The 15,292-nt window shown below is 44.2% G+C and overlaps 1 long non-coding RNA gene across 5 annotated transcripts in view; it reads right to left on the reverse strand.

Annotated features, from left to right (window-relative positions):
• The window catches only part of LOC143650881 (uncharacterized), a 72,101-nt gene that overhangs the window by 39,003 nt on the left and 17,806 nt on the right, over positions 1-15,292 (reverse strand). For 2 of the 5 annotated variants that reach the window (XR_013159703.1, XR_013159705.1), the window contains exons 4-6: positions 13,638-13,861; positions 13,325-13,533; positions 2,064-2,164 (exon numbers count right to left, since the gene is read on the reverse strand). This is a non-coding gene — a long non-coding RNA (uncharacterized LOC143650881). Of the gene's footprint in view, positions 1-842; positions 1,382-2,063; positions 2,165-9,997; positions 11,247-11,309; positions 11,583-13,324; positions 13,534-13,637; positions 13,862-15,292 lie in introns of those variants that run through there. The other 3 variants (XR_013159706.1, XR_013159704.1, XR_013159707.1) reach the window with 3 other exon arrangements.

A 15,292-nucleotide genomic window follows, 5' to 3' on the forward strand; every position in this document is an offset into this window, starting at 1 on the left:
TCCTTGCACCCAAGGGTCAGGGCAGGGCTTTGGGTCGTGGTCCACAAGGCCATTTGCTATACTCCAGGCATGGTAAGTGGGTTGGAAACTAAACAAAATGTATCTGAATATTCCATATTGCTCAAAATATTTGTGAGGATTCTGTATACTAGACTTCCCTCTGACAGCCAGCAACATGTACTTTAGCTCACATTGTATTTGGAAGTAGCTACTCACAGTGGTCAGGTGACCTGCAGTGTCAGCCACATTCACTGGCTTATTGCGAATGATAAACCACCTAACAAATCCTATACCATCCCTTATAACATTAGCTGGGGAGAGAGTTTAAAGGTTGAGCCCTGTTAATTTAGACACACTTGGGTAATAACCTGAGCTTAAGCAGATCCCCTGTTTCCCAGAACCTCAACCACTGGGCTCCCTGGTGCTCCTGCCCCTAGATCTTGGTGTGTGTTTGTGCATCCAGCTGTGGTGCTGCCCTAGTGGAAATTTCCTCTGGGGTTGGAATGGAATAGCCTATTTCACCTGAAATCTGGTATAAATCTCTAACTAATTAATTAAGTCAAAACAAACCTCAGTCAACTATGTTTCATTGGCCCCATCTCTGCTTGTTGCTCCCAGCCACTGAACAGGAGCTTTCAGAGGAGAACTTAAGAGTGAAGCAGGACCTCATGTGTGGGGAAGGTGTCCAGGTGGGTGTGCTGCTGAGAGTGGTTGGGAAGTTGTAGGTAAGAAGCCTCCCTATAGGAGGCGTGTCTAACCTGGGATTTGCAGAAGAGATAAGAGATAGTTGGCTAGAAGAGAGATACTAAATAAGTAGAATAGAACTTGGCATCTAGTAAGTGATACAGGGGGCATCTTTAGAGTTATAAAAATTTGTAAGATGTAAGCAAAGTGCTGAGGAAGAAATATGTGACCTTTTGTGCCATCTTCTGTGTCATCTCTCCTTGCTAATTCATTGCTTCTGCCCTTCCTCAGACTTCCAATCCCATCTGGTTGCTCATGAATTATCTTCTAGGAAGACCCACCTGCCCCTGAGGACCCTCTCAGGGCTATGGGGTCCTGGCTTCTCCCTGGGTGGCCTGCAGAGTCGGTCACCTCCCTCAGGGTGGAAGAGCAGGAGGAGAAGCCAATCTCTCTCTTTGTAACAAAAATGGTATCTCTGGGAATCCTATCCCTGTGCCTTTTTAGGATGAACCATTGTTTTATAAAGGCTGAGGAGGGTCCTCAAGTCTTAATCTGCCATGCTGGCATGTGGTATGTGATGAGAGAGGAGTTTCTTTCTTTGGGCTACCAAATAGAGGCTCTGGAAGGTTTTCTCCTGCTCCCTAATTCTGCTCACTGGGCAGGAGACATTCTCTGAACAATCTGTTTCCTGTGACTCCTGTCAAACAAAATGCATGATGGTACAGGTCAGGAAGACTGTCTTATTTTTGAAGAGAGACCTCCTCTTCTGACAAATCCACTGCAAGACCAATAAGGAGAACCCTGGGTGATGTGCTTCCCCCAGCTTGTGAGGACACAGTGGACAGAAGCCTGTGGTAAGTCCAGAGCTTCTTTTCTCTAGTCTGCTCCAGGAACTTCCTCCCAGTTATTAAAGGATCTGGACTCTGAGGCAGCAGGGGCCTGGGACCTGTCCCTTGGGGGTCTGTGGGGACATCTCAGCTGGGAAATCAGGCCCTGTTGCCCTGTGTAGGGCTCTCTGCTCTGTGTCCCTTGGGTCCTTGAGAGGCTCCCACAGTCAGACCCCATGTTCAGCTTGCACCATATTTAGGCCCAGGGACACCCGGGAGAGGAGACATAATTTGCATGAAGTGTTCCTTTCTCACCCCTAATGAGTGGAAAAGATGAGAGATTTGGGGCAGTTCTGCTCAGCTGTGGGTTCAGGAAGCAGAGCTCTAGGGGCATCTCCACCATGTCCTGGACCACTTTCCTCCTCACTCTCCTCACTCTCTGCCCAGGTGACCAGTTTTGGAAAGCAGGAGAGGGGACTGTGGGGAGACCCCCAATGCCATGTTTCTCCCCTTTGCTTGGGATCATTGTGTGGGTGACAGCCTGAGACTCACCCCTGCGTCTCTCCCTCCTCTCTTCCAGGGTCCTGAGCACAGTCAGGGCTGATGCAGGAAGCCTGAGTATCAGGGTCTGTTAGTCAGAAGGACACCCTCACCTGCAGGGGAAGCAGCAGCAACATTAAAACCTATGGTGCAGCCTGGTATCACCAGCTCCCTGGGGACAACCCCAAAGCTGTGCTGCTCAGAATTACTTGGCCCTCAGGGACCCCAGCCTTGTTCTCTGGCTTCAGATCAGGCTCCACAGCCTCCCTGAGCATCTCTGGGCCCCAGCCTGAGGATGAGTATGATTATTACTGTTTATCCTGGGACAATAGCATCGATGCTGACACAGTGCTCCAGATCCATGGAGAAGTGAGTCAGAAAACTTTCCCTGCCCAGAGACACTGGTTGTGCCTCAGCCTGTGACAAACACCAGTGGAGGGTGATGGTGGCATCCCCACATCCCCAAATGTCAGTGTCCCGGGGTCTGAAGGCAAAATTATAAGAGCTACTGCTCTTGATGTTCTCCCCACCCCTACAGTAGCATTTGGTATTGTCACACCTCTTGTTTTGTCCAATCTATTGTATGAAATATGATCTTCTTGTCATCTTAACTTTCATTTTCCTAATTACTAATAAAGGTACATATCTTTTTAAAATGTTTTCATTACTGTTATATATTTCCACTTTTGTGCAATTTCTGTTTATGTCTTTTGCTCATATTTTCTTCCCACTGGATTTTTAGTCTTTCTTCTTATTGATTTATTTACAACCCATTTTCCTGAATAAAATTATTCTTAAATATGAGGAAAACACCAACAAAATACTTAGGAATGCAAAAGGATTTCTGGAAGTTATAGGAATTCTATAAAGCATTAGGTATATTTATTTAAAATGGTCTTTAACAAGAGAATGTCCAACTCTGGTCATTGTGTTCAAAGTTAGAAGACATATTAAATGATGTATTTAGGTAGGTAGAAATATATATATATTTTTAAAACCAGAATAAAGGGTGATCCCACAACTTTCCTTATTAAAAAAAAAAGGCTTTATTGTGATATCATTTTCATACTGTAAATTAAACCAATTTAAAGTTTGCAATTCAATGGTTTTAGCATATTTATAGATTTGTACAAACATCCTTATTATGTAATTTTGGAACCTATTGATTCCTCAATAAAGTCTCCCCCTTTCCATTTGCTCTCTTTCCCCAGCCTCTCACTTCTTATACCTAGGTAACCAATTATCTACTTTCTGTCTAAATAAATTTATCTATTTGGACATTTCTTATAAATGTACACACACAGTATGAGATTCTCTGTGACTGGCTCTCTCACATCATTTCTTTACAACTTTTGAGGTACGTCTATTTTGTGGCATGGTTAGCACTCCATTGCTATTTTTCACATTTGCATTTTTATTATCTCCATTGTGGTAGTTAGATTCAGTTGTCAACTTGACCAGGTCAATGCACCTAGTTTTGTTGCTGTGGACATGAGCCAATGGTACGTGAACCTCATCTGTTGCTAATTACATCTGTAGTTGGCTAGGAGGCATGCCTACTGCAATGAATGTTGCTTAGTTTAATTGGCTGGTACTTAAATGAGAGAGTGCAATGCAGCACAGCCTAAGCAGCTTGGCATACCTCATCTCAGCACTCGCAGCTCAGCCCAGGCCTTTGAGATGCAGAAAAGAATCACCCTGGGGAAAGTTTTTGGAACCCAGAGGCCTGGAGAGAAGACCAGCAGAGATTACCCCGAGACTTCCCACATAAGAAAGAACCTCAGATGAAAGCTGTCTTTCCTCTAACGAATTAACAAAATAAATTCCCTTTTATTAAAAGCCAAACCATCTCTGGTGTGCTGCATTCCAGCAGCTAGCAAACTAGAACAGATTTGGTACCAGAGAGTGGGGTGCTGCTGCAGTTTGCAAATTCCAGATATGTTGGAATGGTTTTTTGGATGGTTACAGGGAAGATTTAGGAGTAACTGTGAAGAGAATGATGGAGAAATCTTGGAGTGCTTGAAGAGACTGATGGTGTAAACAGAACCACTGCCAATCTGGACAAAGGGGGACAGAAAGGGACAAATTGGAGTTTGCAGAGTGAGAATCATGGAAGCTCGGGTCTGAAGCCAAGAAACCTCGGCCAGGAGAATGGACCCACCCATATAAATGGAGAGGGCGAGTTTTCCCTGAAGGGTGAGGATGGGTCTCCTACCTTGTTGCAGTGGAAGAGTCATGCAGCCTCAGGCCTTGGAGAAGGTACAGCATGCTCCTTGGGGGACTGGGGAGAGCCTGGTTGCTACCACATGGAGGGGTTGAGTGTGTGCCCAGAAATGGCAGAGAGCCCAGGGGTGGCCCTGATGCCTGGAGAGAGTAGAGCCAAGAAAAAGTGGTCTCCTTGCTGTTCCTCAAGGTTGATTTGGAAAGAGGTGAGCCACTGCATAGGCCCTTGGAAAGGGTGGGACTGATGCTTTCTAAAGCCAAAGGATGAATGGCTTTCAGACTTTAAATCCAATGGTGTTTGCCCTGCAGGTTTTACATCTGTGTTCTTCCAATTTCTCCCTATGGAAATGAGAACTTGTATCCTGTGAATATCCTCCTTTGCATATTGGCATCAGAAAATTGTTTTGAGATTCACAGGTCCACAGCCAGAAGATCACCTTAATACTGTTTAAGGGGATGTGTGTAGTTGCCAAGTTGACAAGGGGTGGGACATGTGGTAGTTAGATTCAGTTGTCAACTTGACCAGGTGAAGGCACCTAGTTTTGTTGCTGTGGTCACGAGCCAATGGCAGGTGAACCTCATCTGTTGCTAATTACATCTTCAGTCAGCCAGGAGGCATGCCTGCTGCAATGAATGATGTTTGGCTTAATTGGCTGGTGCTTAAATGAGAGAGCACAACATAGCACAGCCTAAGCAGCTCAGCACCTCATCTCAGCACTTGCAGCTCAGCCCAGGCCTTTGAGATGCAGAAAGGAATCACCCCAGGGAAAGCTGTTGGAACCAGAGGCCTGGAGAGAAGACCAGCAGAGAGTAACCCAAGCCTTCCCACGTAAGAAAGAACCTCAGATGAAAGTTAGCTGTCTTTCCTCTGAAGAACTAACAAAATAAATCCCCTTTTATTAAAACCCAATCCATCTCTGGTGTATTGCATTCCAACAGCTAGCAAACAAGAACAAATGTCTTCACTATCAATGAATCTTTTTTACATTTCAAATCCAATTGTTTCACTATCCATCTCTTCAGTGGATACCACTGAACATTTCAACATACCACTGAAATGTTCCCCTGTATTTTTTGCACTTCCATATATAATTTGTTATTTAATTTGTTTGAGAATCTGTACACCTTTCTTCAACCTCTGAGAACAATAATCTCCTAGAAATATTGAAATCTCTGTCCTGTTGCAGGAAATCCTGTCTCTATTCAAGAAGAGATCACAAGCCACACTGTCACATGGCTGCTGTTCAACTACCTGCCCATGTGCTTGCTTCCCGAGCGCTTAGCTTCCTCACATCCACACAGCCCAATTTATAGTGACCAGGCCCCATGTTTTCCATTCACTTTCCTTATTAATCCAGGAACTTCTCAACAAAAGGGCAATTCATTAAAATCTGCTATCATGTAGTCCATGGGTGGCTGTGGACTTACAGGATTTGGCACCTTGTCCAAATCCCCTGATATTATTTCCATGAAAAGCTTGGGGTTTGACAGTGAGTAGAAGGGGCAACTGTGTGCCTTCCTCAGAGTCTCCACAGTGGTTGACCACAGCTGTGCAATCCCCCAAACTCTTCAGTGTTTGCTAATGGGAACTTAACTGTTGTATTTTCTCAGGGCTGGGCAGAGTCTCTTGCTCATGGGTGTATGTAAGGTCCCAGTAGGTGCTTCTTCACAGCTCTCCCATTTGGTAAACACTAAGTCTCAACTATCTGCCCCCTCAGTCCAAGAAACCAAGTTCAGCATTCAGCCAGTCCTCCAACTGCAATAAATAACACCATAGGTGATGCAACTTTACATGAAAAATCCTCCTCCAGTTGGAAAAGATAAGAACACCTGGCTCAGCCCGATCCGAGCATGGGGTCTTAGCAGAGCTGTGCCCACCATGGCCTGGGCTCCTTTCCTCCTCATGCTCCTCTCTCACTTCACAGGCAAGGGCAAGCCTAGGAGACCCTGGGCAGGCCCCCAGCCTCCATCAGCCCCTCACGTTCAGACCCACAGCAGGTTCATCCTGGCCTCTGCCCCATCACACATGCATGTAATTTTTTGAAAATTTCTTCTCCCAGCTTGTGCTGACTCAGCCTCCCTCTCTCTCTGCATCCCTGGAAACATTAATTAGACTCCCCTGCACCCTGAGCAGTGGCTTCAGTGTTGGTGGCTATTACATAACTTGGTACCAGCAGAAGCCAGGGAGTCATCCCCAGTATCTCTCTTGACATTCTATTCAGACTCAAGTAAACACCAGGGCTCTGGGGCTCCCAGCCAATTTTCTGGATTCAAGGATTCCTCAGCCAGTGCAGGAATTCTGCAAATTTCAGGGCTCCAGTCTGAGAATGATGTTGATTAATACTGTGTTACCTGGCATAGTGATAATAACACATAGTGCTCCAGACCTATAGGGAAGTGAAACAAAAATTTTCATTCTACTCTCCACCCTGGGACAGCCACCCCTGATTGCACTGACTTAAAGTTTAAGTCAGGGGTGAATCCTGGGGTCACCTGTTAGAAGACTTGTTCTGACAATGTCATATCACTTTCCTAGTTGAAAATTTTTATTTGTGCACTGCTGATTTATTCTTAGCCAGGTCGTTTTTGCTCAGGCAAAATTTATTGTTTAGGTTAAAAATATCTAAATGGGGACATTGGAGGAGGGCAGATGAGGGTGATTCCATCCATACACCCTCAGGGTCTAGAAGTAACTCAGAGCCACCACCACCAATCCCAGAAAGCACTGAGCTGGGTCAAGATGCCAATTGTTGTTTCACAGCTGAGAGAGCTCATAGACCTATGGGACTGTCCCAGAGTGCCCTTGCTGCTCAGGCCTGGTAGATTCTGTCTGTTATGTCTTGTCACAAGTCCTTTAGAGAGAGGGTACTGCCATCCCCCTTTGCTCATGGAATACCCCCTCCCTCCCAAGGGGCATGCTGCATGGGGCAACCTCACTCTTCAGGGCAGTTTCTCCAGGCAATCCTTAGTATTCCATCCTGGGATTTTCCACAGTGATTGCCCCCTGCCCACTTGATTGTAGCCTGAACTCAGAGGGTAAATCTCAAATAGACAAACTTGTCAGACTAGGACACTCAGGGTCAGGACTGGGACCTTGGATTCACCTTCCCCAATTCCCCAAAAGCCATATTTCCCTCTTCGTCTTCATCTACTTCATTCTCAACTGATGAGTTCTGAGGCCTTCTTTCCCAGAAGTTACATCCCAGAGTCCCAGGAGATGGGTCTCTCTTCAGACCCTGGTGGGGATTGTAGGGAAGGGCTCTCATGTGAACTGAAGATGGGGTGTAAATTGGTACCAGTTTATAATCAATCAATTGGACAACAATCCATAAAATTATAACAGTGTGTACAGTGCTTAAGGATATTTCCTCCATTATCACACATTGGTATCTAGAGAATGTATTATTCCACATTTCCACTGTGTGTGTGTATGTGTAGAGTAGGAAAAACATCAATGTACCCAAGAATCAGGACTGTGTTGACTTGCACAAAGGTCATGGTCTAGCTCCAGACCCACTGTGTGTGTGTCCTGGGAAGGTCTAGACCTGGACAACATTTCCCCTGTAGCTGAGGCTGACCTTGAAGGGGTTTCCAGTTTTAGGCTGTCCCTTGGCACTTTACCCCACTAGGGACAATAAAACCTACTTAAGGGGGTGTATGATTGGAGGCTCCACAAATGCACCATATGGGGTGGGCAAGGAGCAAACCCAGGACCTGCTACTAGGGGCCTGGATCCACCTTCAACTGCACTTTATGAAGACTCATGACTGGTGACCTTGCTTTCTCTAGTAAATTTTAAATAATGCCTTGGGAATAAAAGACAGATTTTTTTCCCCCTGCTTTTAGGGAGACCTTACTCAGAACTCAGGATCCCCCTAACAGGTGTGTGGATTTTAGAATGTCCACTCAAAAAAGTCAGCTACAGATGAGGTATTTGTTTATCTGCTTTCAATGGCCCCAAATGGCTTGATATCTCCATTCCATCATTGTTTTCCCTTCAGTACCTTGTTCTCTTGGACTTTAGCAATTATACCATAATTATTGTCTTGTTCTCTTTCAGGGGATTGTTTTAGAAGGAATGAGGACAAAACTTGAGTAATATTGGCCTGATTTAAAAAGAAATGTGACCACTAACACACAACTGTTGGCCTGATTTAAAAAGAAATGTGAACACTAACACACAACTGTCTCCAGGATTCTCCAGCACTGGAGAGGAGTGTTGTGTTTCAGTTTTCCACTGAAAGAGGAGTGCTGGAGAATCCTGGAGACAGCATTTTCAGGGTCTGACTGCACAAGCCTTGAGCAAAGCATCCTCCTCTCCTCTCAGATAAGATTCTTTCTTTCTTTTTCTCATGAGATTCTCTTCCTTCTCAAGTCTAATTGCTTGCATGCAGTTTTTTGATATCTTTACACAATAGTGGCCAGATTACAATTAATTCACTTGACCAGACCAAGGTGGTCCTCTGGGAATTGCCACAGTTTAGGAAAAACAGTCTAAGTGGGATATTTTCTCTTTGAAAAACCAAGAGATTTATGGATCAATAAATAAAGCCGTTTTGTCTGTTATTACCAAAAGTCCTCTTTACCCTTGTTTTGCCTAATGAACCATTTTATGCAACAAACTTGTGGGACAGGCAATAATGAACTCTATTGTCCCCATTAACTTGTGCTCAATATTGAAAGTGGAGAAGAATTCATACAGGATATATAATAAATCAGATTTGACCAACTGAAGTAATGCTCAATTTTAGTTCAAAAATATATTAGCTTACATCAAGAATATTTTAAAGCTTTAAGTATAATTAAGGGTTACTATTACATGTACCACAGCAACAATTTATCAAACTATGTAAGGATTTCCTAAATAGTGTTAATTTGCCCATGTAAATTTATTTTCACCAAAGAATTGCAAAAGTGCTTCAAAAGACCAGAGGTAAGTAGAATCTTTTCAAAAACAGAAGGAGAAAGAGAGAGGGTCATTCTGGGGAAGAAAGCATTCACTTTCACCTATTTCAGCGTATTAGTGCCTGAATGGCAACTTCCTAACCATAGCACAATATTTTGGGGACTTAAAAACCCTCTATGTCTTAGCCTCTATTAGAGAAATTGTATATTACTTTCCCATTCTGTTTTTACTTATGTTTGCATATCAGATGTATTAAAAATTAAAAGTTTGAATATTGAATATTAATTATGTGTTATCCTGAATAATTTCAAGATCAAACTTTTTTTTGCAATTAATTATTTTGTTGTCTCAGAGTAGTAAATTTTCTTCAGTTGCAAACATCCCATGTTATGATTCATACTGCTTAGTTTGATATTAAGAACCTAAGACCAACTTCAGCATTAGGAGAATTTGATAAATTCCTGCTTATGAGACCTCTTTCTCTCAGTTCTGACTGCTGTTACACGTCAAATTTCCAGGAAGACAGCTCTGAAATAAAGTTTAGCGTTCAGAATATTTATTAGAAGTGATTTTGAGATTAACAATGTGGAAAAGAGGGGGAGAGAAAGCAATTCTGGACAGAGGTAGAAGTTTAACTAAAGTTAAACATTAAAAAAAAATAGTTTGGGAAAAATTGGAGGCCTATATGAAAGTGCAAAAAAAGATTTTTGACTCCTACTTCACAATATATACAAATATATACACAATATTAATCTATTTATAATGACTTAAATATTACTCCTAAAACTACAATTTTGAGTTAGAAGTAAACCCCAAAATTACTTTATGACTTGTGTATCTGTAATGATTTTTTAAGCAAGACCCAGAAAATAAATAACTGGTGCAACTGTTATTTTGTTATGCATTTGTTTTGCATTTATGTTATAAATGTGCAACTGATGCACATTTCTTTCAGCTGAAACAATCCCTGGAGGGTCTTCAGCATTCATTCTCATTGGTCTGCTTGTCCCTTCAATTGTGGATGAGACACTGTGTAAAATCCACCTTCTGCCTCTTCGAATTGGAGATTTGAGGGAGCAGTCCTGGCTTCTCTTGGTCTAGTCTTATAACCATGTTATTTTTAATCAATTGATATTTCCTAAATTCCCTGTTTTGGCATCAGTAATGCTAAAATACATGTCACAAATCATTCTGAGGAATTCAGTGGAAGCCAACCCTCCTTCAACTGTGGCAAGGAAAGTAGATGTAAACCAAACTCCTTTTCTCTCAGGGAGAAGGAAGTTCCTTTCCAGAGCTTTCTGCTCCCTCCACTCTTATTTTATGGTAGCAAGGAGGATATAGGTTTATGATATTGAAATGGAAACATTCAGAGAGTCCAATTTCTGAGCTGATGACTTCATGCAAGAAAACAAGAATGAGCGTCTAGACCCCACTAGCCACTTTTTTCCAAAGGGACAGAAAACAAGGATCACAGAAATGGTTTGTTTGCAAACAGGTGTTCATGTCAGGCATACCTCGGTCAGGCACACAAGGGTGCAGGAGAGTCTACAAAGGCATCTCAGAAGACATAGGTCCTACTATTATGAACCTCACTCTCCAAGGGGTACATGGATGTGATGTGAGAGGTGTGGTGGCTGCTTCCTGGAGGCCCACAATGATTTTATCTCTTGGGGTTCACACCCTTGTGGAGATGCCTCCCACACTTTCATCAAAAGCACATGTTGAGGGGTGGTGACCCCGTCTGAAGTAAGGATGAAAAGCCACTGTGGCTTCTATCCAGGTTGCTCTGTAGCTTTCCATCTTTCTCTTTATTATAATTCATCCCATCTGTCTCTTATCAACCGCATTAATGAGAGCCAGTGTCCATGTGGGAGCCACGCTAGGGAAGAGCCCATATGGTGAAGACTTGAAGCCTCCAGCCCATGGGCCTGAGGGCGAGCCTGGGAGTGGACCCTACGGTCTCAGTTATGCCTTCTGATGTCTGTAGCTCCAAATGACAACTTGGCACAATCTCAAGCAGACCTTGAACCAGAACCACACAGTGAAGCTGACCCAGAATTTCTGACCTACAGAAATGTGGCAGATAACAAATGCATTTTAATTGCTCTATTTGTGGATAATTTGTCACTTATCTATAGATTGCTAGTAAAGAGCATTTACATGCTATCAGTGTAAAGGTGTATAACTCCTAGATACACAACTTGTCCAAAGGATTTGCCTGACTAAGCTCCTGCCATCAGGTTTCTCATTATACATTCTCTGCTGGAGACCCTTCCCCAGAGCAAGCTGAGTCTTGAACCAAAACCCACTGTGGGCACAGTGCTGACCTGGCAGCCAGGATCCATGTTTATGGCAAAAATCAGCAGTAACCTGGACACACACAGGCATCTTGCTAGAATCACCTGTGAGACCAAAGACCTTTCAGGAACATTTCAGTGGGGATTCAGCACTTGAAAGAACTAAATTGATGCCCAAATTCAATACAGCCTTGAGTTGGGGGCAGAACAAGCAGCAGAGCCCTCGTTTTTTTCAGCAATTATGACTTCCTGACCTGTGAACAGCAGGGGATGCTGTGGGACTACACTGTGTTTTGTTCACTGGGGTTCAGGAAGGACAATTCACTGTAAAGGGACCTGGCCTGGGCAGCTGAGCCCTGTGCTCACTGATGAGGACTCAACAGCTGTGTCCTCTCTGGCTTGGCAGAGTCCCAAGCAAAGATCTTTTTGTTGTCTCAGCAGCTGCTTCTGCCCAGGGGCTTCACAAGGGGCAAACCTCGTTCATCATATCAGTGACAAGTGTTCACTGAGCTCCATCATCAGGGCTCAGGGACGTCCTGGGCAGCAGTGGATGGAGGCAAATTTGCATGAACAACCCCTCCTCTGGCAGAGGGTAGGAGAGAAAATGAGGCCTGGGGCAGCCCAGCTCCACTGTGGGCACCACAGTACTGTATCCCACCATTGCCTGGGCTCCTCTCCTCCTCATGCTCCTCTCCCACTGCACAGGTAGGGTCAGCCTGCAAACACCTGGAGAAGCCTCCTGTCTATGTCAGCCCCTCACATTCAGACCCATAAGTGCATCTATCCAGGTCTGTTCCTGGTCATCTGTGAGTGTCTCTGTTTGCAGGTTCCCTCTCCCAGCCTGTGCTGACCCAACCATCTTCCCTCTCTGCATCCCTGGGATCCTCTGTGAAACTCCCTTATACCCTGAGCACTGGCTTCAGTGTTGGTAACTACTACATATACTGGTACCAGCAGAAGCCAGGGAGCCTTCCCCAATAGCTCCTGTACTACCACGCAGACTCAGATGAGCACCAGGGCTCTAGGGTCCCCAGTTGCTTCTCTGGATCCAAGGATACCTCAGACAATGCAAGCCTTTTGCTCATCTCTGAGCTGTAGCCTTAAGATGAAGCTGGCTATTATTGTGAGATCTGGCACAACAATGCTTGTCACAGTGACCCAGGCAGGTAGGGAAGTGGGACAAAACTCCAGCTTCTCAGACATATGGACCATGAGTCTTTTCTATTACAGTAAATTGCATGCCCATGTATTATGCCTGGAAATAGCTTCTGGCTTACAAGGGCTCTCCTCCCTTTTCCCAATTCCCTGTCAGTGTCTATGGAATCTCAGAAAACATGAAACAAGCAACACGCTTCTACATGATACTGAAGATACCCAAGTGACAAATGTGCCCTCAAATCAAAGCCTGTGAGTCTGGCCTTTTTCTCCTGGAGGAAAGCTCCTCTGTCCCTAGCTCTCTTGAGTTGGAGCCCCGTGGATGTTCCAGCACATGGACCATCCCTCAACAGCATGGATGATCTCCTTGGAGACCAGTGCACAGGTGTCCCCTACCCTCCCTGACCTTGTGCTCAGAGCTGGCTGAGGCACACCATGCTCCCAGGTTGAGGCAATTTAGTGTGAAGTGCTGAGTGAGGGACACAGGCCAATGGTGGAGTTCTAGTGGCCTGTCTCACTCACTGGGACCTATACCTCCAGGCATTATGCCAGCCAGAGACTATGCCTGCAAACCTCTTAGAAGGATTGAAAGGATGATGGTGCTGGAGATTCCATCTTTGGAGAAAACCTTCATGTATATTGAGTGGTGTTGGTACTACTGATGGGACTTGACTAGAGCTGATATCACTCACCTGATCCCACACCTGTTGGTGGGTTTTCCTGAGCCCACACAAAAAGAGACTTGCATTCTCTTCTCATACCTCATAGGAGCTTTTCAGCAAACCCATATTTAGGAATGGGTATGTGGAATATCAGGAAGCACAATTCCCCCAGTATTGAATGAGGTAACTCCACCTCCTGAAGTTCCTGAGAAGGCACCATGCTCAGATGTCACCATCTCCTGCACAGGAGGAGCAGGACACAGAGAGTTACCGTGGGAACAGAGCCCTGAGTTTATGACCTAGTCAAGGAGTGAACAACATTCAGGGATTCAGCCTGATTTACCATGTCTGAGTTATGTCAGTCTCCTTTCACACTCCTGGGCTCCAGCCTGGAGACAAGGTGAAGATGACTGTCACAAAGCTGAATACACACTGATGGCAGCCCTGTCCCATGGGAAAGCAAGATAAGAATCTGCTCTTGTCTCCAGTGCCTGAGTCTTCAATCCCCTGTCCTTCACTGGTCCTCACATCATCTCAGGACTTGAAGTTCACTGTCCCCTGTGCTACCTAACATGGATAGAATGATACTCAAGTCAGTTTATCTTTAAGGGTCAAGTAAAATAATACCTCTTCATACTGGTCTCCTAATGCAAACAGGGCCAACTTGGATAAACAACATCCTCTTTATTCTGGGTGAAGATGACAAGACGGAAGAGTCTAGCATGTGTGACCCAAGAGCCCCAGGGGTCTTTCTGCTCAGCCTCTTAGATGTCTCCAGTTCTTGGCCCAGGCTGTGTTGATCATTCCTTAGCTATGAAACTTTGGGCAATCTGGTTTCAATCTTCATCTTGAGATGACACCTTCCAGGACCTCCTATCCCCCCACATAAAGGATTCTCTGATGACCAGTCATGTAGGGCTGCATCTACACATGTCCTGGTTCATTTCTTCAGTTATTGGCTTACTTGTCATCACCAACCATTTTGAATACTCTTCTTGTATTTGATACTTCATGCACTTTATGAATTTCTGTTTCTTGATGAACATTGGGTAGGCCATAAATACTGAATACTTTTGAAGAATATGTAAATATATAATATTTATTTTTCATTAAATCATCAATGAAATTATATATATCTAGTATTACTGAGTTAACTGAAAACTCCAGGAAAGTAATACATGTCAGAGAGTAATATTTTTTTAAAAACTGAACAAGTTGAGTTGGATAAATTTTGATTCTCCCCACCCATGAAATATCCCAAATGTCCATGTTGGGTGAAAAGGCTGCAAAAATTCTCCTTTTATGTCTTTTATATTGCCAGGGAAAAAGGAAGCTGGGTCAGATTAGAACTATGATGTGGGAGGGGTGTGAAATCTCAGAGGAGAAATTGACCTTGACAATTAGGAGAGCAGGGGATCAGTGGGAAAATGATGTGGTGCTGTTGGGAGCTCCCCCTAATTCCCTCTGGTGGGCAGTTTTCCCAGAAAAATGTATTTGAGACCCTGAAAGTTAATAGAAGGTTCAATATCCTCACTCAGATCAGAACCATTGGTGTGAGCACAAAAGGGTATTTGGGCTCTCTACCAAGGGTTGAAATTACTTTGTTCTTTGGGAGCCAAATGGACTGCAGTAAGGGCTTAGTAAATATTTCATTCACAAATAGTTATAGGCAATCTTCAATAAGTAAATGACAAATTTTCTCAAATTACAAATGGGAGTTTTTGCCTCTTCAACTTACTCAGGAGTGGAGGTGACGGTTCCATTCCAGGCCTTTGCCTCATCCCGTCTTCACAGTCCTCATCTGTGACTACACATCTCAGTGCTAATGCAGTGCAGAAGCTCCTGGAAAGTACAGACCCCCTCAGAGCTGAACTTTCAAATATCATTATAGTTCAATTAGTGTTCCCTACTTTCCCCAAAGAGAAGCAAAACTTCTTACCACTGCTGCCTCAACAGCTTCTCTCTGATATCTCTACCAGAGTTAACATCAGTATCACC

This window comes from Tamandua tetradactyla, chromosome 11 (assembly GCF_023851605.1).
Source record: "Tamandua tetradactyla isolate mTamTet1 chromosome 11, mTamTet1.pri, whole genome shotgun sequence".
Taxonomy (NCBI): Eukaryota; Metazoa; Chordata; class Mammalia; order Pilosa; family Myrmecophagidae; genus Tamandua; species Tamandua tetradactyla.